At 45.0% G+C, this 26318-nt stretch overlaps 1 protein-coding gene and 1 long non-coding RNA gene across 3 annotated transcripts in view; one reads left to right on the plus strand and one right to left on the minus strand.

Annotated features, from left to right (window-relative positions):
• The window catches only part of LOC135388860 (lachesin-like), a 184926-nt gene that overhangs the window by 103809 nt on the left and 54799 nt on the right, over positions 1 to 26318 (plus strand). The window lies entirely within an intron of this gene.
• The window catches only part of LOC135388864 (uncharacterized), a 173133-nt gene continuing 154832 nt past the window's right edge, over positions 8018 to 26318 (minus strand). The window contains exons 3-4 of the long non-coding RNA XR_010421523.1: positions 19971 to 19994; positions 8018 to 8074 (exon numbers count right to left, since the gene is read on the minus strand). This is a non-coding gene — a long non-coding RNA (uncharacterized LOC135388864). The remainder of the gene's footprint in view (positions 8075 to 19970; positions 19995 to 26318) is intronic.

Here is a 26318-nt window from a genome sequence, read left to right on the forward strand (position 1 = left end):
AAGTGCTCAAAGTAAGATACGGTGACGTAGTCCCGTTTCGGGTTTTAAGGATAACTTGTTACTCAGAATATGACGAATACTGACAGTTCCGCTGCTTTCAAAAGTAACGGCTTTGAGCTCATTGAAGAAGCTGCACAGGAATGCCGGATATGACACCGTTGCATCATGAAGGCCAGGGACTTGATGTTAACTAATATTGGCATACCCCTTCCGGTACTGTGAAAGCTGGGAGCACGGGTCGTCAAATATGTAGACTTTATTAATTAGTCCAAGCAACAAGTTGTCCAAGTCATCTTGAGGTTATGAGCTTTTTTTTTTTTTTCGAGCAGGTTAAGGCTGAGTTATTATCTTTCACGGACGCGACGGCGTTTAGGTTCCCAAGGCGTAACGCCAGAGATAATAATTCTGTCACTGAGAGCCTTTGTTTTCCTTATTCATTTGATAGCCGTCTGACATGTATGACGTTTCAGGAAGGTCATGCAGACCTTTCTTGACTTGCGAAGTGGGAATCATGCATTGCCGGAAGTGCGGTGAATATCACGGGGTCAGAGTCATCGTAACATCATAATGTAAACGCCTGAGTCTGGGCACACACAGGGTAGACACGAACACACGACTCATGCTTTTAGGTTATGGAGTTCATCCACCAGCTGGACTGCATATACGCCATCTTGTCAGCTCCTCGTAACGTGTCGGTTTATTGAAATTGAAGGAGTGTTAAGGGCATACGCGTAGTTGGTGGCAGTTTTCCGCATCTAACCAGAATGCCGAACTGAAGCTCAGTACTGAAAAAGGCATCTACCAGTTTTCCTTCCTTACTTCAGCTTTCAGTACTCTCTTTCAGTATTTCACAACAGCCTTCTACCTTCTCCGACTATAACTCACCATTTTTTCATGACTGCCTCCGCATAGCTTTGCGTTACACTAGTCTCTTGGTCCTTTATAGCAGGGATAAGAGCTTGAACTGAACTCAAACCGAACACGTCTACAGATAGTTTCTTTCTTTCTTTTTTTTGTTGTTGTTGTTGAACTGGAACGAAACCGAAGTTGGTTTTCCTGAGCCAGAACTAACCGGAACTGCAAGAAGGTGTAGATCACGTTGGTCGGATTTGAACACGCGGAGAATGCGAGGACACACAAGACGGACATACTTGGAAACCAGAAATGAGTTTTAAAAAAAAAACGGCTACGGGTTTACACCGTTCAGGGCGCGTTAGGAATTCCATCGACATAACATGCGCCGATATTCTCTGTAACGTGGTGATAGTTCCTAATTAGACTAAACTAATTAGACATCCCAATTTATCGCAAAATTATTTTTTTTAATCTCTCGTTTGCTTTCATTCAGACATTAGCTTCACTGAACCGGTTCGGACCTTCATTTTCGCTGTCGCGGAGGTGAACCCGAACCCGAACTAAACGCTTCTCCGCCAACCGAATCGGAAAGGACACGGCTTTATGGGCATACTGTCACTATGCCAGCGTCGTCCCACTTACAGCGCAACGGACCTCTGTGTACCCGGCTTCATCTCGTTGTATAAACACCTCTCTCACACAATGAAGCGATATGGAGTATATAGAGATTCCTGAAGTTAGCCTCGCGGCCAATGAAGGCAGGTAGAGCAGTGTGGCTCGCACAAAAGGGTCTCGTGCTAACGAGCTAAGCCATGTCAATATTGACGCAAGCTGTCACCGATTGGGGGCAGCGACAATGACAGAGATAGTAAAAACTGCACTTCATCTCCTCTGTATCGAAATTCGATGCCCTTCCTGACACGGCCTGATGAACGTCATGGGAGTTCCGTGGGAAGAGCGATGTTTTCAAACAAAACTCGTCTCGTCTGTTCGCGACGGAAGGTAAAGTATACGTCTCGGAGTTATTTCGCTATGCGTTGGTGTTAGTCGTGCAGGCGAAGAAAGCACGGCGCTCTAGAAATATAACTGGTGAGTGGTGTTCATTAGTTAGTGAGTGAAGTGATTCGTTATAATATGTAAGTCTACGACGAGCTTATTGGCTTCCTCTCAGTAAAACAGCGAAGTTATCTCGGAAGTGAATTGGGGTACTAACGTTTTCATTCTTCTTTCGTTTTTGTATGATGATGATATGTGTTTTATTGGCGTAAAAGTTCCTCAGACTACAGTAGGGCAAACCGGGAAGACTTGTCACAGTTTTTACTTCTAACTTTGCTATGACGAAAGTGCGTTTTTCAGACTGATGAAATCAACGCAGCGTTTTAGTGCGATCCTTTGACTACACAATGCACATGTTAAACTAAAGCTGGCTTTCAAAAAAAAAATTATAAAAGAGATTTGCGCGGAGGTCGGCAAGTGTGACGATACGCCCCAGTAGCGGGGCAGGTTGTCTCAACTGGTCGGAAGTTTGGCTCCGACTATAGCAGTTCCGCAAGAGACGTCAAGGAAGCGGTGTATAATGGCCTACGCGCCCGGCCCAAGAACTTCCCTGCTGGAATATAGGAGCCTCCCAAACTATAGCGCACCAAGATTGAAAAGCAGGGGGACTACGTAGAAAAAAAAATGATACATTGTTTCCTGACACGCTCATCATTTTCATTGTTCGTCAATAAATTATTCAAGGCTACTTATTGAACCACCCTCGTAAGTCGATGTTTTCGTCATGAAGAAAATGGACAAGTCGACGTTTCAAATACCGTCATTGTACAAGCTCTGAATGTTCTCCACTAGAAGTTATCAGTTCTTCACAGCAATATGGTTCAGACATGGTATTTGTCCAATATCTCTGCGTAGTAACTTATAAAGCCCGCGCCCATTCGACTTTTGTGTATCACCACCGGCCAACTGTGAGCTGCACGCTGATGAACAGTCTCGCTTCAACGGCAGGCTCAGAAAGCCATCTCTCATCCCTGTACAACAGATCCCTCACATAGGCGTGCACACATACCGAACGAACAGAAGATGATGGATGAGCCAGCAAACCATTCGGCACAAAAGAAAAAAAGCCAATGACGCCTTACGAAAACTTTCGACAAAATCTCTTGGAACATAAGACACAACCTAGGCGTCTTGTGCGAAATAATATACTGCCTTCTTCCTTTTTGTTTTTGTGAACGATCAACTAAAATTCTTTGTTGCTATTTTTCTACCCGCATTTCTTAAACCCCAAACTTGTCAAGAACGAGTTCTCCACTTGGAGGTCTCTAGACTTGGAGCAAGACAAAGCATCGATGCAGACATCCGGTGACGACAAAAGCAGGCGATAAAAGTCTGCTGATTTCAAAGAAGATCCACTAGATGACGATATAACTGGCACGCAGACACAAGCGAGAGAGAAAAAAAACTGATATGTGCGCGTATCTGTCTTTCTATATCATTATTACTACAACAGTCGGATGGACTCATGTTGCGACAAATTGTGGTCGATGATTTAGTGGGAGGACGTGTGCACTGAAATATTGATACGAAAACGCGTCGTACACGAAGAAAGCGACCGAGTCTTGCCCATAGTTGCCGCTAGGGGGACGAGTCATTGCCTTCCCACTACAGCGTTGCCAGACGCTTTCATTCTTGCTTGCCGCGAGTACTGCCTTCTTCGGAAATGGTCTTCCGCGCTATTTTCCCGATGAGTTTTTGTCATTTCGTCGGGACTGCATGGAAAGCCGACCGAGAGAAAGAAGAAGAATTTTGTTCGAACGAAAAATTGATGACTATAGAACGCGCATACCCGATGCTTGACGATAACGAGAGATGCCAGCCTATTCCGGGGCTCAAGGAAGCAAGAACACATTGTAGAGAAAGGATAAAATGTTCAGTGTTGTTAATGCCTATTCAGCGTAAGGAAGAAGAAGTGTGTTGTCGACGATTACAAAATAGGGATCTAAGCAAAAAACGACTCGGATGAACATGGAGGAATGATTGATGCACCGATTTGGCAAAACCCATTGGGGCGATGTTGTACATTTTTGAAAATTGCTTTCTCTAGAAGGAGATTCTTTTCTGTTTTTTTACTGTCGCCAATCAGTCGCTGCATAAGGCCTTCTTCTAGTACTACTCTCCGTCAAATTCCAGTTAGCAATACAGGAAATAGAATTTTTATTCGTAGACTGGTAGCAAAGTGTTAGCGTTGCATCCCTGTAATGTGCTCGCTGTGCCCATGTAGCGCCTCTGTACCAGGTATGCAAATGTACGTGCACTACTTTGTCTATATATTTCGCAACCGTAATCCAGTATTTTTTTTTATTCCGTGTTTGCGCCGCAAAGCAACTGTAGCTATGAGCGGCGTACAGATTTGGACAGATGCAGATAGGACAGCAGGAAGGAAGGAGTGGGGGACAGGGGGGGGGGGTAGTATGCGTCCTGGGCCGACTTCAGGGGTAACTGTGCCGACTATTCGTCTGGAAAGTCTTCGGAAAACCCAGGGAAAACCTCAGACAGCAGAGCCGTTGGTGGGATTCGAACGCACCACCTCCCAGTCTTCAGCATGACCTTTGCCACCACAAAGGAGCGGGATGCCTTAACCCGCTCGGGCCATGCCGCTGGCGAGTCATTTATTTTATTTTAATGTCAGATTAATTAGAGGGTTTCGGTATAGATCGGCAAATGGCGTCTTATACTTTACCGCGTCGTGAGAACAACAACAACTACTACTACTACATGAATGACGATGGAATGAGGTGATTCACCGCAACAATTGCGGTACCACACGCCGTGAGAATAACCACATAAGCTGGTAGCAGAGCTAAGCATTACGTGTCTAATTCAAGTGTCACTCACGTAACGTAGCACAGTAAGACCTAGGGAAGCCATAGAGAAGGCGATGCCATTATTAAATAAAATATTTATAGGCATTATTCAATGCCGTTACCTACGCCTTATCACCGAGCAAGCAGGGTGAACTTTGACCTTAATCGCAGAAAAGTGCAAAATCCCGATTAAAGTGATATGCCCTTACGTGTCTGTACGTATATACACGTTTAAAAAAAAAAAGCAATATAACATCCACCCTTCCTCTCAACCTTCATTTGTCCGGAGAAAGCCGGCGGCAAGAAGGAATTTCAGAAAGCCTGGACGCAATAAAGGTGCAATTCACCTCCCTCCCCCAGGTCAGAAACATGAAGGTATAAAAATCATCCCCAAAGTGGTGTTATTACTTTTCCGAAGAGAAATGGCCGGTGAAATCTAGTTGGTTTCAGTCTTTTGATCGGCTCCCGGCAGAGATTTCTCGACGGACAGGAGCAAGAAACATTGAGATGCTTCTCCCTTACACAAAGTCGGCTGAGCAATCTAGAACTGAGCTGTATGGACTCAAAACATCGCGTGTGTGAGAGGCCGCCACGTTAAGAGAGCCGAACAGGCAAGAAGATGCCAGAATAACTATTTTACATCAAATGTAGTTTTGTTTAGGAGGTACGCATCTGCACCTTTGTCTTCCTTTTAGCCTAGGTTCAAATTGAATTACCGGCCTATAAAAGTCGACCTAGGTTAGATTAGATAAGGAAAGAAAACTGAGATGTTCGGCCGGCGTTGTCAGGACCAGCTGCATGCTTTGCTTACTTATGTGGTCGATACTCGGGAATAACATTTTTATATGGTGTGAAGGGAAGCGCCTCAGGACGAGAGCAGCCGACATTTCGAACAGAGACTGTTCTTCTTCTGGGAAGAAGAACAGAAGTCTCTGTTCGAAATATCAGCGGCTCTCGTCCTGAGGCACTTCCCTTCATATTCCTTTACGGGTTTGCTGTGTTTTCTACCCTTCACTGTTGTATTGTGTACGTTTTCAAGGTACCCTGCATGGTGCTACCACACACATACACACACTGGATGATGATGCGGTCGGCGATTCACCGCCGTTGTGGTGATACACTGCCCTATATCTCATTGGGAACGGATGAGGGGACGATGGTGGGGTGAGCACCTTCAGAGACCCGTCGCCAGACCGGTGGAGCGCAAGAACTCCGCATGAAGACGATGGTCTTCTACCACACAGATCATACACCCAGCATCTACTTTACGGGATAACCAATTTTCGCGCTCCGAATTTGTTTCCTACACCAAAGTGTACCTAATTCCTAGCCAAACGCTTACCACAAATATTACCAGTAACACAAACGAAAGTTCGACGGAATAAAAAGGCAAAGCGTCAGTGGAAGGGAGCCCGAAAATAGCGTATACGCATCTCGCAGTGACTTTGAAACATGAGCTAGTGCTGAAGATGAATTACAGTGCGAGAAAAAATGATAAAATCAGTCTCGATGATTGTGCCGAGTCAGGTTAGTCCAATCTTCCACGCACACACAAACACACATAAATGGGATGATGATGTGGTGGGTCATTCTCCGCCGTTATCGCGGTACACTGCCCCATTGCGCTTGTGGAAGGGCTGAGAAATAAATGATGATAGAAACGTGTCCTATTACAGTTCGTCCATTAGTCGAGTGCTGGAGAGGAACTCTGCAACAACTCGTAGGCCTTGCATCTGATGTGAGGGGTCCGACCATGGCCCGAGAATTTTGGCCAAGTCGAACTGGCGTTGATCGACGCGTTGCAGAGCAGTTTCCATGAGCACGCGCTCGCGATCGTACGGCAATCTTGCAATTAACTACGTAGCTTTATACCCTTTCGATCCGCACTTTCGATCCACATGGAGCCCATGCTCATCGAGCTCAATGCGGATCCGGCGCTGCTACACGAACACGTTCGAGTAGGATCGAACTCCAATCCTGCTTAACCCGATCCAGTTTGTTAAACGGGATTGAGATTCGCAAGACGGCTTAAATAAAGTCATTGGCATCCTGGAACTCAGTGAATTTGTAGTAGTCAACAAAAACATTACATTAATTTGCAAATGTTCCTATACAAGCCCATGGAATTTCACGGTTACGGTTTTAGTCTATGTATGACGGGCGACTGCGTTTGCTAATTTGTTTAATCTCGACCACTCTCGACACCGCGCCCCCGTAAAGGCTTAGTAAACACCACAATGCGGAAGCGGATGAGGTTATCCAGGACCCACCACATCATCATCCCATTTATGCGCGTGTATGTGTGTGACATGCGCCTTGACAACCTTGTTCTCCCTTGGGCCAGCACAGCGCATGGGTACCCGCTATTCCAGAACTTCTTACTACCACGCGTTGCTGTGGTTAGTGAGTTTTACCGTATCGTACGCTATCGCCTTTGCGTACGTAAGGGATAGCGTTGTGGTTCTGCGCACGCGCAGAACATAAAGAGAGCTTCGCGCATTGCGCAAAACCACCACGCTATCCTTTACCTACGCAGATATATACTAAAACTCACTAAAATAACGTTACAGCGATAGCACTCTCGCTTTACCCAATACGTACTACCACTTCCGCCGCATCGCTCTTCACTAGTATTTACCATTATCACACAAAGTGGCCCGTACATTGTGACGCGCTCTTATATTTACGATGTGTCTGGGCCAGTTTTCGCAGCGGGACGCGGCGCAGATGTAGGGTTCGTCGCGCTCCAGTGAACGTTGACGGAGTGCGGCGTCACGATCAAGAGCCGCGCGGTCGACAAGTGGCGAGCGCTAACGAGCCCCGATCGGAGGAAGAGTCGTTAGAATGCAGCACACGCGGGCATCCAACACTCAGGACAAGACCGCCCGTGGGACGCCGAGGACAAGCCACACGCACTTGGACTCTAATTGCTGTCCTTCCTCTCGACCTCTTGTTCTGCTTTATTTAGGTTTCTTTGTCACGTAGGCTTCTTGGTTTTTCCAATCTCTATCTTGCTTTAGCAGGCTGAGCGGGAATGAAAAGAAAAATGCGAGCAAGTGGGCATCTTCCTTGTTCACGCACAATCGTTTCAAATTACCTCGCGGCAGCGGAGCCAATACTAACTGCACACCTCGTGTGGATACACGCCGTACGCGCGCTACCGTAGTAATGTATAATGCGTATTTCAATAATCATTACAGCTTAGTCGAGTCTCAGACGTACCTGGGAACGGGGCGTCCTCTCCAAGAAATCGTAGGGCTTCGTCCCGCGCCTCCCGAAACTTTTTAAGATTTGTCTTTCTTCTCCACCACGTGTATTTCAAGTTCAGGTACCTTCTTGTTTGTTGTCCGTGCACTCTAAGAAAAGGAGAAGTAAATTGGGAATCAGTTACAGCCTCCAGTCCTCTAGACTGTAATTACTTCCCATTTTAGTACCCGGACCCTGAAATTTACTCCCCAGTACTGGAAATATAGTCCTTGAACTTTGAACAAATTTGCGTGCAGTTAGTCCCGAAGGGGTCTAATGGTTGTGGTAATGGTAATGGTGAAATGCATCCAGTCCCCAAAATGACTGATATTACTTTTCTTCCCCAAATCCTCTTCATTCTGTCAACCTCTTATTTTCTGCTCAGGTTAGCAGCTAGTTGAGGCACGTTGGGGTTTACAACGTCGTTTCAACAACTTCAGACCACACTCCTCCAACCCAATCTCGGTCAGTGACAATTCTGCAAAGTATCCATTAACCTTCTATCATTCCGTGACGCAGGCTTTTGCTTTCGAGCACCACCTTCCTTCGCACGACAAACGACGACTGTCCTATACATAGGGTGGTGATGGTGATGTTTGTAGAAAGACTAAAAACGTCAGCGTCACTGTGCTTTATAGCCATTCATAAATTTGTTGTATGGGTATGTGTTGTTTATGCTGTACAAAAAACATATTTCGAGTGTTGCAGAAATATTTAAAAATATATTGCTTTTTATTGCCAGAGGTTGCTGTGTAAAACATGCAAGATGAACATGTTTTTTTTTAAGGATCGTACTAACTTACGCTATGATCCGTATGGTTTCTTACATTACTTAATCTGTATATGTTGGCAAACAAAATAGTAAAACATTTGATAAATAAAAAATAGGCTACGGCTCAATGTGCCGTACAGCGCATGTCTTCTCTTCAAACGGGACAAGCGTGACTCTCCGAACTGCGGTGAGTGCGGCGTTGTAGAGGACGTAAAACGCATCCTCCTCAGGTGACGAATTGACACTCGAAGGGTTTTAGAGGCGAACCTGTCTCGTGTGGACTCCCGAGCCTTCGATATCGCGAAACTGTTAGGCCCTCAGTCGCCCGACAAGGTGCTGAGGGCACTTAAAGGTTTTCTACGTACAACTGGGCTTATGGACACACTATGACTTGATAGGTGCGTGTTGTGTGTGCTTCTCCACTGATTTCTCTTCTTGTTTGGCATTCTCCACTCGCTCGTTTGAAACTTTTGGAAGTACATGTTGCTCTACATCACTTTAACCCGTTCATGTGTTTGTCTTCACCGTGAGTAGGCGTTCTGGGGTAGCCAGTCCGACTCTGTCGCGACTAACATCCCTATTTTTTTCTACATTTCTTTATTACATCACCGTCATCGTGACACTGCCTTGATTGCAAAAAACCAAGACAGAAAAAGTACGGAGCAATTGAAAAAAAAAGCTGAATAAGACGAGCACCGAAATCGCTACAGAACACCGACGTCATGCACTTTAGCAGCGCACCACGTAAAACCCACCTACCGTGCACCCTAACGTTCATCGCACACAACCACCTAATTAAGCGCTCCATCCACGTAACTATACTAACCGCCCGACAGATCCACGCAAGGTCGAACTCGGCTAAACGAATGCACAATCAGCGAGAGAGAGACGGATGCTATGCGCACAGCCAGGATCAGTTATCGAATACCGATTTGGACGGCCACATGGGGGGCGCGCGCGATCCGTTAACCCGTCATTTTTCACGACGCTAATAGAGACGCCCGATAGAGCGGAGAGAGAGAGAGAGAAAAAAAAAAGCGTCGTCATCCGCCTCATAGCAGAAACAGCTTCCGCGATGCAGATGGCAAAATCGCCTTTCATAATACTCCGCACATAAAATGCTTCCCATCATTCTTTGAAACGGAAATCGTTATTTAATTTCGCGCTGAGCCCCCGACAAAAAAAAAAAAGGAAGAGACACATCTGCTAATTGGTAGACGCGCAGAAATTCGAGATCCCCGAATTCTTCGCTATTATTATTCAGTGTCTCAGCTTCTTTGTTCTCCTGCGGTGACGACTGGCGAAATGAAATCATGCCCGAAAGAATTTGAGATTCTCTCTTTCGCGCGCGATTAGTTTGATCGGCTTAAGTGTCCCGTTTCCGTGACATTACCCCGAATTGAAGTGCCCAGTTGTACAGCTGTGTTGCCACCAGAAAGGTTTTTACGTAAGTTCTTCTTACTTCTGCAGCGCAAAATGAAATATGGAAAGGCTTCTCTCGAATATGACTGTCGGGCGCGCTCGTGCGTACCTATCGCGCACTGACTCTGCAGGTACGGAGTTGAAAAAGGATTAGCTTCCGTCGTTATTATGAGGGATATGAGCAGTAGAAGTATTAGGGTGATCTGTGCGCGCAGCTTTAGTGTCTGTCAGGCTTTTTTTTGTTTTTGTTTTTATGTAAGCATCGCACTGATTTCATGTTGTTTTACTCCGCGTGTGTGATATCTCATTTGCGCGTGTCATGTGTGTGTGTGCGAGCGTGTATGCCTCGTCTTTTTCATCGTCATCACACTCATATATTAACCCACATGCTCTGAGGTATGGTACCGCAATCCTTGCGGTGAATCACCTCATCCCATCGTCATTCATGTAGTTGTTGTTTTTGTTATGTTAAATAAAAAAAATTCGCGATTAAAATATCGCAAAAATAGATAAACTGTAGCCGTGCATTTACAAAAAAAAAAATCAGCTATAACCAGAAACAAGATCAGAAGAAAATCGCTGAGTTTTTCGAGTTTTTCGAGAGTTTCGAGACTTTTTCGATCGTATTTTTTGCAAAACAAAAGTGGTCAAGAACAACTCGCGCAACAACCGCAGTACTTTAACGAAATGTTAGATTATAAATGAACTACAAACCGTCACCTAGCTCCAGCATTTGCTGACCTAAAGGCCATATGAACTTTTCGCGTCCACGTAATTGTTTTTCTGAAAGCAATATTTAATTAACACCGTTTATTTTTAATCTTGGCCGCATTTTGGCACCCGCACAATTATATATCGCACCACACAACCCCTATCAATCTGTTTCTCCTCTCTATTTCAATCTCAATCCTTTCCACCTGCTCAACCACTTGTCGCGCTCTTAGAAAAGAACTCCGCAATCTCCCACAACCGGTCCCCGTCCCCACTTTTCTTTCCTCTCCGAACAAAACCTTTTAAGAAACAGAAGCTGATCACCCTGAGACACGCCGTGCACTTCGTATCGGAAATCGTTCCGGGCACACAGCCGCGCTGAGATTCTCTCCGTCGGTCTCTTCGTTCGACGAGGACGCAAGACAAGAAACTACTTGCTACGAGTAGCTTCGACATTGTAGCGCAGCGATGGGGTGTTATTTATGCTCGTGGACGCGTATCCCCCGCGTGCCAGAAATGGAGCGTAGCGCGGAGATGAAAGGGCCTCCATTAGGATGCAGACGCTAAAGAGGAGCAGGTCATGCTGAGGGTGTCCAGCTGGAAGGTATCGACCGCCGCTTAGGGACATGGATTCGGAACGAAGGGAAGGGACGAGAATTATGGCCCAAGTTGTCCGCGTAGTGAAGCGGCCGGTCAAAGCGATGCGTCGTGAGTGTGTGCGAAGTCAGTTCAGTGAGCACGGCGTAGATGAAGCAGTTTGTGGTTAATAATAATAATAATGTTTAGCCATACATGAAAAGGAGGCGAGCAAAAAGCCAGATAAGTGGCTTGACGAGGCTCGACTCCCTACAGTGCGGCAGCTATATATACACTAATGTCATTTGCATCAGCAAAAAAAAAAAGAAAAAAGAAAAATACGTGTATATATTACACATAACCAAACTGTCAAATAGTCCTTAGCTAACGGAGAACACAGACAGAAACACAAGTGAGCACTACAGTTTTTTTACACATAAAATGATCTACGATTTCTCCAACAGAGCCGCAAACGACATCAATATTTTCACTTTCTGTGGCATTTAGGAGCCGGGGTAGCGTAAAGTGAAGGCTCTGTTTATCATAATTGGTGCGGAGTCGAGGGATGCACCATGTGCATCTAGGTCTAACCGCAAAGCACTGAATTGGGCGTGATAGCTGAAATAACGATAGGAATGCATTATAGTTAGTTAGTGTATTATATTAGTTATAGTTAATGTATAATATTATATTAGCCTATAATCATATAATTTCGTTACGTTCATAATGTTATGTTTTCTAAAAAGGCCTCTTGTTTAGTGGGGGGGGGGGAATATGTTTATTAAGAAGAAAAAAAGAAAATAAAGGTTAGCCAGGCAAAGAGCCGGCTTGCTATTCCGAAAAAAAAGGAAAAAGGGGGTGGGGGGAATATAGGTTTATTGCAAAAAAAAGAAAGAGGGGAAGGGGGAGTTTGTTTGTCTAATGCGAAATGAGATTGTCTGTGAAAGATGAAAACGTGGCATTAATAAAGATCTGAAAGGAAGGTGGCAACGTGATGCTTTAATTATGCGCGAAATTTTTCAGAAGTTCACAACGTAAGCAATTGTGTGAACACTGTTACTTGAACACGTGGTACGCGATCCTGAGTCGAATGAACGGGACTCAATGTGCTGGACGATATGTCCTTGCAAGTTCGAAGTCGTGGAGATGGCGATGTCGTGTCGGCTTCGCGTTCTTTCACCGTGTATTAAAAAGAAGAAATAAGTACCAAGGTTGAGTATAGGAAGGGCCAGTAACATCAGAGTTTCCGCTTACATACGTATCAGCTCCACGTAGCAAGTGTGTGTGTGTGTGGGGGGGGGGGATATGTTTATTCAATTTCAAAATAGTAGTAGCAAGTGTGGCTATGACTATGTGAAGACTATGGAGAGGAGAAGCAGGAGGAGAAGTGGTTAGTATGCGTCCTGGGCCGACATCAGAGGCAGCTGTTCCGACGCCTGTCTAGAAAGCCTTCCGAAATATCCTGGGGAGACCCCAGAAACCGAGGCCGGTGGACGGATTCGAACCCACCACCTCTCATATTCGGCATAAGCTCAGAGCGAACAGTGATTAAACGTTTATGTCCGTGGCGATACCTGTGGCGTACGTACGCGCAAGGAAGAATGCGAGCAGGACAAGAATAGGATGAGGATTCATTGTCCTCAGAATTTCAGAAGTGTGTATGCGCAAGCGCTTTCTATCGCAAGTGTCCATCCAATCCATCCAATCACATTTAATGGGTTTTACTGAGAAGCGGATCCGCGCAGCGCCGTTGACTGTGACGCACTCTAGAGGAATGCTTTGTACGTTCTCAACTACTCCTCACTCATTGCAGTTTGGAGAAAGAACCATTTCGAGCTTGAACGGGAGGCGACCGCTGTATGGAACATTTACCCGGAGCTTATGGAAGACACATGAAATTGAGCGTTGGAACAAATGCGGCGATCCGAATCGACGCTTAGCCTTCCCTTGGTACAGTAACAAGGCATGTGCAGCTCCTGTTAAGATGTACGTCTTGCGCAGTTGCTGTAACATGGTAGGCGGCAGGACGGATAATAGCTTTTGAAAAACAAAGATTTGGTTTCATAAAATAAAGTGAAGGACGAAGCTGTCCCAAGCATGAATGCTGGAATCTTCTTCGATTCTGAAGCATCATAGAATGGGCTTGAAACGGTGGGTGCTGTGTCGTACATCTTTCGTTTATTTTCTTTCTTTCCTTTTTTAAGAGGTTAGTTGATTCGTTTGATTAGTGAACGTTAATTAGAATAATTCAACATAAATTTTAGAGTGAAATAATGAACTAGTTATGTACTGTTTTGCAATTTTACTTAACCATCATTACACATACTGCTGTAGCCACAATTATCCTTTTGAGCCTGAGAGGGAAAGAAAGAGAGTTGTTGCAGTGCCTTTTCTTTTTTCTTTCTTTCTTTCTTTCTTTTTTTTAACTTTCCTTAGCTCGTTTCTTGCTACTGCCGACTCCACGTATACCAAGCATAATTCTGAAGATGTAACACATTCGTAAAGTTGGTTTCTCCTCATAATGCCTCTTTGTGTGGTAGAGCACGCTTTACAGTCACTTCATGTTTGGAAGCACTCGATGCGTGCTACCCGCGGGATCTCGCCTGTGATTCACTTCTCTGTGTTGCTTCTGTCCCAATTTTATAAGCGAACTTCAGTATAGCTAGTATTAGCTTTGGCACCTAAGTGACGCGTAACAAGGCTACATTCTTGCGGCCCATAACCCTAGACCGTGTAATGAATACCTTGCATTATTCCCTGTATGAGCACGAAAAAAGAAACAGCAGCTCACGTATCAAAGTCAAGGTTCTTTCAACGTCTGGCGCACGAACGGAAACGAAAAGAATGTTCTTAAATCCAAGTACCGTCCTCAGCAGAAAGATGAAAAAATATGGAATGAAGAACGTTGAGAAGGAGAAGGTAATATGTGCGGTAAGCGTTTCAGTGAACGGGCTAGTAATTAAAAACGCAGTGCAGGCTTTGCCTACCGCGTTATGAAATGAGAGTGAGCAGGTCGGAACCTGGAACGGCTGAGAAATTCTGTTTTAATCTCGTGAACGATGTCTTCAAAAGCGACCCACCACGAGCTGCTCGCATATGAAGCAGTCTTATTTTTCTAGACTGTCGGCAGAAAATAGGAGTAATATATATCAGCTAACGCTATTTGTGTAACCCTTTTTCAGTCCTTTAAGTGCAAGTTCGAGACGGCCTCTCGCTCTAGCTCTCAGAATCGTCTGTTGCTGTTTCCTTTCCGCTGTTGTTTCAGATAACTTTGCCGTCGAACGTTGCTGCCGCTATCAACAGAAGCTTCGAAAAGGAAACCGAAGGGGCAGCTCTCTGTGCCTTTCGAGCGGCCTTTTGACGCAGTACTCATGCGACACAGCCAATTGTGCTTCTCAAAGTACCCGCTTTCGTAAATTTTTTGTCAGCTGCTGTCATTTCAATAGATAACGTAATCCGTGGCGGATTTGAGTAAATCGCAATGCGCGTTCTGATTCTAAAAAGAAAACGCCGCCCTACCTTCGCACTGTTCAGAGTTGAGAGTTGATGGCGTTCAATTCAATTCACTTCAAGCTTCACTCCCAGAAATGAAATTTAGTTCAATTAACATTTGATGAAGTTACTTGTTGAACGTGGCTGAACTTCTCCACACAAAACTCCGTTCGTAGCATATTTTTTCTGTGGAACGCTTTTCTCATTGAAGTTTTGACACGATTACTGAAACACCCTGCGTGCCTCCTCAATGACGTGTTCGTTTTCCCTTTCTCTATTTTTCTTTGTTTCCCCTTTCCCCTTTGTGATGTGTTCATTTTTCCTCTTTTTTTCACCAATTCTTCGCAGGTGCACTGGGGTAGCTAGCCCGACTCTGTGATGGCTTACGTCCCCCCTTTTTTTTTTCTATATTATCATCATCACCATCATGATCATCATGTATTCCTTCCAATCCGTTGCTTCGAAATTTACCGATTTGCAAGAAAGCAGTTTCAGCATTCTAACAGCGTCATTGACTTCAATATTTGTTCACGAACAATTCAAGAATACCTGTGCCATTCACCAGAAGCAGACAGGCGTCTCCATATCTCTTTTAACCATTATCCTCCCTACCTTTTCTATCCCGTTTTTAGTACAACCAATAATGGACATCTCGTAGTGTATGTTCTCCCACGCAAACCAGTATTACGAGTGCACCGATTCGCTAAAACAGCCGACACGTTAAGAACAAGAGGCAACGTATAACATCACTACCACTAAGCTTTCTTTATTCCAGCCTCCTCTGCGCTTTCACAGAGACCTAAAGTGACTGCACCCTTGTTGACGCCATGTCAAGCGTAATTGCTTCACTACAGCTGGCATTGGCATCAACGCCGCCTCCACGTACGCCAGTCCGAGTGTTTTGGTCTTGGCATTCTGTGACCACGCTCTCCACCATCCCACACAGTCCAGTCAGGTCGCGCAGTGTATGTGGTCGCCGTTCACACTTGTTGTGTGTGACATTGGAGTAGCAGTCAAGCTCGATTATAACAGGGTGAAATCTAACCAGTAACGTACCCGCGATCCCCAGCCATCGGAGCATCCCCATTATTTTTCCTTATGCCCGTATATTTTTTGTATTCCGCTTTGTCGCTGCGAAGCAACTGTGGCTATGAGCTGCGTAGTGGTCAGAAGAAGAGAGGACAGCAACGCGGAGTGGGAGACAGGAGGGGTTAATGCGTGACCTGGGCCGACTTTAAGGGGAACTGCGCCGAGATCCGCCTGGAAAGTCTGCAGGAAAACCAGGGAAAACTTTAGACAGCACAGCCGTCTGAGGTTTTCTCTAGGTTTTCTCCCAGACTGAGAAAGAGTTGCACCCGGTGCCGTGCCAGAAAAACTCTCTATATACTTTTTCGAAATGCAGCTTTCATTGCGGACCAGCGGCATGGCCGAGCGGCTTCGCCAGGGTCGTGCTGAAGATTGGGAGGTGGTGTGTTCGAATCCTACCACCGGCTTTGCTGTCTAAGGTTTTCCCTGGGTTTTCCGAAGACTTTCCAGACGAATGTCGGCACTGCTCCCCCTGAAGTCGGCCCAGGACGCATACTAACCCCTTGTCCCCCACTCATTCCTACCGTCCTCTCTCCATCAGTCCACATCTGTACGCCGCTCATAGCCACAGATGCTTCGCGGCGCTAAAACGAAATAAAAACATACGAGCGAAGCCGTCTTCCTGACACCATTCCACAAGGGCTCGTGTCTCTGCTGTCAAACTCATATATGCCCTTATGCATGCACGTATGTGTGAAACAACAACAAGAACTTCATTTGAATGATAATAATTGGGGCACAGGGGCGACACTCTACCCCACTGCAGTCGGTAATGTGGTGAAGTGGAATAATAAGTCACTTCACAGTGAGGACCGAAGCCCTACGGTGTCCAAAAACTTTAGAAGTGCTTTTATGGCTGACCGCTGGTGGGCTCGATCTTGCCATGGGCCAAGCAATTTTGATGTAGTGAGAGGTGGGCGAGAGTCCAGCTGATTTATGTGTGGCGTTGCTCAGGCTCAACATGAAGGCTATAGCATACATGCAGGCAAGCTGGTGGATAAAATCCATTGTAGAAAAAGCCTGAGCTTGGGCAACAGACAGAAAAGACGACACGACACGGGCACCTACTCTGTCGTGTCGTCCTTTCTGTTTGTTCCTTGCCCAAGCTCAAGCTTTTTCTACAATGGACATGAAGGCTACTTCTCTACTGATATGAATATACTGAGAGTTTCCACATTCCCTAAGCAGATCAAAAAACGGGCATTTCTTTTAGGCACTGATGGTTGGATGAATATGTAAAAAATGTAAAACAATACATTTGGCCACAAAAAAAATAGTATTGTGCAAGCCACGATGGTTCTAGATTGATTAGCAGACAAGGAATGATTTAGCAATCATAGGGGGGCGGAAACATACATTTTTTTGCGCGCGGCCTTCTGCATTCTCTTTGACGAAAGTACGTTTTTTGCCACTGAGCGTATTTACGAGCGTTTTAATATGCGAGGAATAATAATAATTAACGGCGCATATATCTGAGATTCTTTTCATCTCTATGAGGCCTCTTTCGAAACGTGCCTCGCTTAAAATTGCCACGTCAAAAGAAAATCAGTGAAAGTGACGCACAACGAGGGCCGAAAAGGCTTCCACTTATCAGGCCAGCAAATCAAACTCCGAGCGCGCAGGAGAAATCCAGAAAGCAGAAAATCTGCGAAATCAGCGCCCGGCAGCAGCGAGGAAGAAGATGAAAAATAAAGCAAGAAATAGAAGCCTCGACCAGGTTTGAGTAAAAGGCGTCATTAAAGGATCTCAGGCCGGACGGTATTAATGCATCGATATTAAGGCGATATTAAAAGCAGCGGGAGCCTGCGCGAAACACTTAGTTACGCCAATGCCCACTAGGGGGACCATTGTGGGGAAAGGACGTCAAGTAAGCAAATTTTGAAGGGTTTCCCACAGATTAGCAGTGGTCCCTGAAAGGCCTCCAATCGGGAATTAATATGTTTTAGTCGGAGGCAGGCGTGCGGGAGTGCAGTGTGTTGTGAGGAAAATGATAGTTATGCAAAAAGTAGGGAGACGAGTAGGCTAAAATTAACAGTTGGGAACTGTGTGAGGGGAGAGAGCGCCGAGTAGTTTTGCTTTCACATGATTTTTTTTAAATATATACTGCCTTTACAAGAGTGTAACGTAACGCCTTTGCTGTCCCAGGGAGCAGCATGAACCTACGTGTATAGAGTACGGGAGGGCTGTGTTTGATATTTCTATAGGAGGTTTTATGACTGCCTGTCAGAACGAACTATGGCAAACAATCACTACAATGTAACAATGTACAGTCCGCTTCAACCAATACGTTAGAATCACAACAGATCCTTTATTATTGACAAAAAAGAACCTCACTAGCTTCATCCTAAACATGAACTAATCACTTTATCATCATTGGGCTTTTATTTTTTTTACTTTGTATCTAGTTACTTTGCTATTTTGTAATTTGTTACCTTGTACATTGTTGTTTTGTATTTTTATTATTTTTATTTTTATCATTTTGTACTGCTGCTCTACAGTGTACATTGGGAGGAGAGCCTTAGTCAAGCCTCCTCGGCTTTTTGCTTGCCCTTCCAACGGAAAGGAAAATAAAATAATGAATTAAATTGAACTGACTATAGTCTACTGATTGGTACAGGGCACACGAATCAAAGCTTAGCAGAATTACCCGAAATGCAATACAGTTTACAAATGAGTACATTTTCAAGTCTGTGAACGGTAACTCTCCGTCTTTCCGGCCCGGTGATTAAATTGCGTTACAAAATAATACAAAGTGCCACGAATACTTCTGCAAGCATAGTGTTCCGTTCTGCATAGTTGTGTCCGTGTCTAGAACATTCCCACTTATCCCACACGGAGCAAAACATCTTTTTCACATAACGTCCTCAGCGGACACTTCGCTTAAACTCACGATAGCTCCCAGACAGCAACAAATGTAAACATTTAGAAAATTTATCCCTAAATGTATTATGACTCGCGTATTTTAGAACACCTATGAAATCGTCATCGGCAACGTACTTTCCATAAACTTTTATCACCTTCTTCGCCACATAATTCAACCCTTTCTTCCCATAACCCGGCCTCTAATATTAAACTAACAGGCGACCCACACAACTTTCGTTCCAGCCTTCACGTTCAATCGTTCTCAAAACTTGGTCACTTCTCCCATTTCATTCCGGCAATGAAGAGATCCTCCAAATATGTTCTAAACTTCTCGCAGCCGTTTTATATTATGCTGCGTTTTCACATGGAACGGCCCACGCATCAGCAAGAGTGAAAAGAACAGGAGGAATGGGGGAAAACGGGAAGGGGGCGATAGCGTATTCGGGCTCGTGGATAATTAACGAGGGCCCCACGAGAGGAAGAGGGTTCCCGGCTCAACACTACAACGCTGTGTGTGCTTAGCAACCGACAAACGACCCTACGCAGGGAGCGAGGAAAGGGGACAGGACACTATAAGGTTCTTTTTTGCGTGTTTTTATTTTTTATTTTTTTATGCGACGCTTACCATACCTCTTTATTTTGGCCGCAAACATGTCGGACACCTTACTCATTGGGGTCTTCCTCGCCGTGTTGCAAGCACAGACGACCTGACTACGTCGTTGATTACGTAACGCCGCCGCGCAAGGCATGCTTGTGGGCACTATCAGCTCTATCAGCCTATCAGCCGATGCGTTATTCCCGCTCTTTGCCCATCACAGCAAAATGTAACCTCGAACCGGTATTCTCGTGACGTCACATGTTTGTAAACATAGGGTCGTCTGTATGTAAAGGTATGTAAAGGTCTATATGTAGTACTCACTCGACATTTGACGTCACAGCCATGTGAGCATAACAATACACGAGAAAACGAGAATACACGATTTCTAATCGCCCCCTTGCGGTACACACTTAATGCGTTATCTAACAATGTCAACTGCATGCCCAACACAAAGCTACTAGACAGTGCTGCACAGTACTAAACTCACCTTCCCTTGGTCCAGGGAGCGTTCCTGTAAAAAGAAGTAAAACCGGAACTGTCAACCAAAACAAACTGAATGAATCTTATCTGTCTATGTTCTTTTTTTTTTAATGTTATCTGTTGCTGATTGCTATAAACGTATAAGATCTCAAACAAAAAGAAACGTAGCGCGCTTCCATGCGAGGACTCTCCGCATAAAATTTCGCGTGCTATTACAACCAGCCATTCCCCCGTTTTCAAATTTATCGTCAAGGAGCACAACAAGCACGCGTTGTCTATAAAACGAGAGCACAAATAGACCACTCCATGAAACGATATCTTGAGCAGCACAACGTCTTGGTCACATACTATCCAGTCAATATTGGGACAAGGCATTGTGTTGCTTAGAACCTGAATGGTAATACCTACAATCACGCATAAGATGCACTCTATGTACATTCTACGAGCAATGATAATAATACGCCTTTCCACAATCATTGGTCCCTTTTGGGGTTAAATGTATGGAAGTTTATGAGAAGTTCAGGGTCCACTTGCAGTGTACGGGGAGCAAATTCAGGGTCATAGGGCCAAAATGGAAAGTATTATCTAACTAGGGGACTACACTCTAAGGGAAAAAAGGAGCAAAATGGGGAGTAATTGCAGCTTCTATTCCCCTAGTCTGCAATTACTCCCCATTTTAGTCCCGTAACCCCGAAATTTACACCCCAGTACTGCACACAGTCAATGAACTTCGCAAGCGATATCCTGGATGCAACAGTCTACGTAAGTATGTGCTCTTCGTGAATTCGATGGAATAAGGCTATATAGTAACTTAGCTAACTTAGCAATTTATCCACTTGCAGAGTCGATTATTTCCTGCAAAATTGTGCCCTATGCATGCCGCAAGATTTTATATCACTCGACATATCACGATCCGCGGTTTAGTTCAAAGTTCATGCACATTCATGCACACGAATTATGCACCTGGGACTCTTGGAACAGAGCGTGAGATGCAGTTCCCCACTGTGTGATATTCATTTAGTCTTGTGCATTTACTCCTTAAAGGGACTAATTTTTGTGGCAATGCATTTAGTACTCCAAAGGACTAAAATTACTCCTGTTTTCTTAGAGTGTAGACGCCGTAATTGCGCCCCAAATAATCCCTCTTAGAGTGCGACCGTTTACAATTAATATGTTCGCACCTACAAGCACTGCTTCAATGTCGTCTATAAGAGGCTTCATAGGCGTATCATCTTTCGACTCGGAAAGGAAGCTGTCCGGTCATTCAGCAGAAACAGATGCCTTGTCCATTTTAAGTAAATTTTACAAAGCCAAGTGATATCTCTTATATACCTCCGGGAAACTAATCTTCTTCCCGTAGCAACATGATTGCGACGCAATCCACTAATACAACTCACGTCACTGCATTTCGCGAAGACCGCAATACCCTCAAAAGCAGAAGAAAAGAAAAAGCAAAAAAAGCTACCCGACCGGCGCCAATCTTTCTAAATCCCCAACAGAGCAGGGATCCGAAACAAGATGTCCTAATATGTGGCCGGACGATATATATCACACTAAAGCAAGATCCAATCCGCAATCACGAGACAGAATCCCCAGATAACAAAGCTCGCGAGTCCCAAGGGAGAAGCAGCGCTTCTCACAATCACCTCGATTTCGTCAAATTGGATCGCGAAAGGATCTTCCGCAAGTTGATGTCTCTTTTACGCTAGCAACGTTTAAACAGGAACGGGAACAAAATTAGCGCCGACCGCACGATGCTTGTTACAAAGTTGCTTGTTACAAAGCGGCGGCAGCAACAACAACAACATATATATTGTGATGATGAAGTGGGGAGGTTTTCCACTCTAGGAGTGGAACGCTACCCCCCCCGCGGCGGCAGCAAAGTTGCACGTCCCTTCCAGAGAATGAATAACGCGCAATTCTGTGGGACAGAGCTGGACAAATCTCCTTACTATCCCATCGGTATGAGTTTTCGCAGTTCTTTCGCTTTATGTAATTTATTTTCTAAGCACAGTGTACGACATATAAATACGCTTCGAAGGTGTCATAAACAACGGTGCAGCAACTGTAACATTTCCTGACGTATGTATATGCCATTTGGTATGCAGCACGTGTCATACCTTTGTCATTAACCAATGACATTTAAAGAAAATAAGTTTCAACTAGTGTCGCGAAAACGGGGGGGGGGGCACCGTGCACCCTGGGCCGACTTCTGAGGGCACTGTGCCGACATATGTCTCACAGCGTCTGAGGAAAGCCGAGGAATAAGTGGTGGTGGTGGTGGTGGTGGTGGTGGTGGTAGCGGTGAAAGGGCTTGCCGTTGTTGGCCTCGTTTATGTGGGCAGCGTCACGACTGTAGCCAGGATGAGATGAGATGATGTCATAACAGATGAAGGAATGATCACGGCCGAATATTAAGGTCTAGGGCACTCACTGCCAGAATTGGTGAGAAGTCAGAGCGAGGCGAGAGAGAACAGACGAGGGTGCAAATTTTAGAGAGTATTTCCGTGAGAGGGCCTCTGGGATGTAAGACATCATCCACCGTACAAATCCTGCAATGGCCAAGGTTTTTCTCCCGCACCACAGCATATGCACAGCAATGAAGCACACTGCATAACACATTCCTTGCCAACTACAATCCCGAATAACATCGTTCATCGTTGTTCTTTTTCCTTCACTTTTTAAATTCAAACTCAAACTCAACATCGTTCGGTTCCTTGATATGTTGAAAACGTTCGTGGAGGCGTACGACTTTACGTGATGTTTATACAGTTACGTTACTCGTCACAAAAAGGCGTACGCTGCGCGCTTTCTCAGTGATAACGGCGTCATTCTATACAATGGTTTACATTCATCATGCTATATGGTGAAGTTCTGTTTTAAGAGAACATGTAGGAACCTTATGCACAATATCTTTACATTACAAACATTTCGACGGGAAAGCTTTACAAAAGGAAGAAAAGACGGGACTCAAGTATACGAATCAAAATAAATAATCAGACATACACATGCTCAAAGACCCGCCGAGCGCAAAAGGTCGAGGAAAAGCACACAGTGTCGAGAGCGGAGGATCTTTAAGCTACAAAGCTCATCCTCTTCTTGTTCACGAAAGAACAGCATTTTCTACTCAATACTTGAAACTTATATCTCGACCAGCCATCGATCACTGACTAGCGGACAGGCTGACAGCATTTCCCGAGCTCAGTGAGCCAGGCAACGTAGCTCCAAAGACGAATGCCACTTGGACTGGCGGTTGACAAGGGGCCTTGGAGCGAAACTCCCAACCGCACACGACTCAAAGCTCCCCGCAAATCAATAAAATATAGGATCCCCTCCCTGTGCAAACGGTCAGAAAGCCGTGTTCGCGAGCTACCCCACCGTGGAAGCCGTCCCGTATATCACAGGACTTTTTTTTTTCTGCTCGCTGCGCAATTTCAGATTGCAAAGTTGTATAGCTTAGACAGCTACACCGTTAGCTACGCTAGACAATGCCGGATATGTTTTTATGAGCAGAAAGTATTTCTTACGAACAACAACTTCTCTTACCTATTTCTATTGAACAACTATTGTCACGGGAAAAGTTATTCTACACGTGCAGAGCAATCAGCCAAAAATACCGACTGTTATATGTATACTACGTTACACAATCTCAATCAATAAGATCTCTCAGCAAAAAGAGCTGAGATGACATTCGTGGAAGTGTAGGAAATCCAGCGAACCGGCATTGTCAGTCGTCCACGTTTGTAGCCCGCCTAGGCGAATTTCTCATTCTTTACGTAGTACACGGCAAGGGAATGTTAAGGGAAGTGTGAAATCATAAGATATCAAACTTCATAGCTTCGTAGGTTTTTCTCGGAGCAGCAGTACTTGTCAGGTGACAAGTTCAACCTCTCCGTATTATTTTTAGTCCGTCCAACTCCAAACTTCATACCATAAATGAAAAAAAAAAAGAACTGGAATATACTGGAATAACTTTTTACCTGATATTTCCCGCTACAAAAACGGCATTAAATAGCTGCCCGCATTTTCTTTCACGGATGTCGCGCGGATGCCCGGATGTACGTGTTGTTGCGGGCCGTCGTCTGCAAACTAATACAGGTGTCTAATCGTGCCTGCTCACAATTGTCACCTGTCGCGATTGTTCACCCACATAGCGACAACTGAAGCCACGCGGTTTTCATTACACTGGGTAAACCCGTACAACGAAATGTAACTATAATGACAAACCCCAATTGCACATTTTCTCCCTACCGAACAATACAAATCCCTTATGAAACCGCGAACTTTTTCCGTGTCTTAGACCAAGAGTTCAAAAAGGTCATCGTACTCAAAGTGCCGCTGGCCTTCAATCTAATATTTTATCAAGCGCCGCCCTTTAAATCGCACAAAAGCTCCACTTAAAGGACAAATAACACGTGCGTTTTCGTATTGGTAAAACTGCCAGCACTTGTGCCAGCTAGAGAGCGTTACACTGTTTGCTGCAACAGGCAATTCAGAAGCGTTGGTAGGGGCTCAATCAATCACTGAAAAGACAGGAACTAGTCCGCACAAGAAGGATCATACGACACATCGCCACCAGGCGGGCAACTGAGAGTTTTAAAAAGCGAGCAGAGTGGCAACAAAACGAGCTCTGTTGTTGGTTCGGTAAAGAAGAGGAAGAAAAGTTAGCGAAAGGCTTCGCCTTTTTGCGCTGTGGATGCAGCGAACCGCGAAGGAATTCGCATCTTTTCCGCATATATTTTAAGCTGCCGCTGCAGAAGACGAACGGAACTTTCGCTTTCTGCGTAGCGTCGTTACACCTGGACGGAATGTTTCATCATGTATGTTCCTCGTCTGTTTACATTGCAAATGAATTCTATTTTTATTTCTCCACGTACCTGTTCTTTGTGTAAGCTTTTTAACGGCAGAGGAAGCTGCAATGTACCATCGAACGACGCCGATTTCGTTTCGGTTTTGTTATTTTTCGTTTAGGCAATAAAACGAGGGAAAAGCGAGAGCTAATCCTGGGCCTTGAGTGCGTGCCCTCTCTCGGGGGGAACAATATCCGCTCAGAGAGAAATCTCGAGTTGCGAGAATTATCAAGGGATGGCTAAACTTGCCATCTGTATTTTCAGGCTCAATATCTGTCACTTATCATTTAATGGTACATGCGTTTCGTCCCATTCCTTACTGACGAATTTTAACCTGTTTCTCGCTAATTGCAAACGCAGGCCTTTACCATAACTCTCCAGCGCATGCCCCAAAAGCCTTTCTAGGAGACGTTCCACACCCCGCATAAATCACTGAGCTGCATGACACAGCCTATGGTTCCCAAGAGCTTCGAAGAGCCGTTCGTGGCAGGCACAGTATCCACGCAGCATTGCACACAGACTAAGTTATCTTGACAATTCTCGCATTTCTAATCCCCTACGTTTACCAAAGTTCTAGATACTCGCCACCCACATTTCTCTCGCATAATGAGTACCCAAGAGTAAAAACCGGGACTAGTGTACCCAAAATTACTTATCCCACTCATTTGTTTTTTATCCCACTTGTTTATTTATCTCCCACTTATTTCCCCTTTCGGGTACACTAGTCCCGGTTGTCACGCTTGTGTTTTTTGTACCTGGCAGCCTTTGTTATCGTAATGATACGCTAACCCCCCCCCCCCCCAAAAAAAAAAAGAGTCGTTCATATTTTGTCCTGAAATCATCTATGCAACAGTAGCTCTATGTAGTACGTGTTCGGAACTCCAATATGCGGCATTCGAGCCTCATATAAGATTCGCACTGGTTGACATGACCGTGGGGTGCTGGCTGCCGATGGTGACAAATGTATAATGTTGGCATACCACGCTAAACATGCTGGTTGTCGTCCGCTGGCTACAGGCATTTCTTTGAAATTACGGCTTGCGAGTGCAGGACGCGAGAGCATTCTAACTCGAGCCTTAGAACAGCACCAGCCTGCGCGTATATAGTACCGGGCCGCGGTATTTGTCAGTTCAACGGGTTATGCGTATGAGTGTAGGACGACGTCAACCACCAGGTCTCAACAACAAAGGCAACGCTCTTGATTAATGAAATAAAAGGAGGAAAGAAACGAAAGCAGTAACGACATGATGTCAGTGAAAAATAGTAAAATAGTTTTACGCCCTTCCTACAGGGTATAGTATTGAGTCCCTTAAATGGTTATGTCGCACTTTTTAGCTGCGTTTACATTAGCTGTTTACATGAAGGCTACGTTTACATGAAGGCGACACAGGTTGACTGAACTGAATAAGTCGATATATCGTCTGCGTGCAAACCGGTCTATATCGACCTAAAAGAGGAGTCGACGGACACACTTGGGTAGTTCAAACGACAAATGTCGACTGAAC

This window comes from Ornithodoros turicata, chromosome 3, assembly GCF_037126465.1.
Source record: "Ornithodoros turicata isolate Travis chromosome 3, ASM3712646v1, whole genome shotgun sequence".
NCBI classification, from domain to species: Eukaryota; Metazoa; Arthropoda; class Arachnida; order Ixodida; family Argasidae; genus Ornithodoros; species Ornithodoros turicata.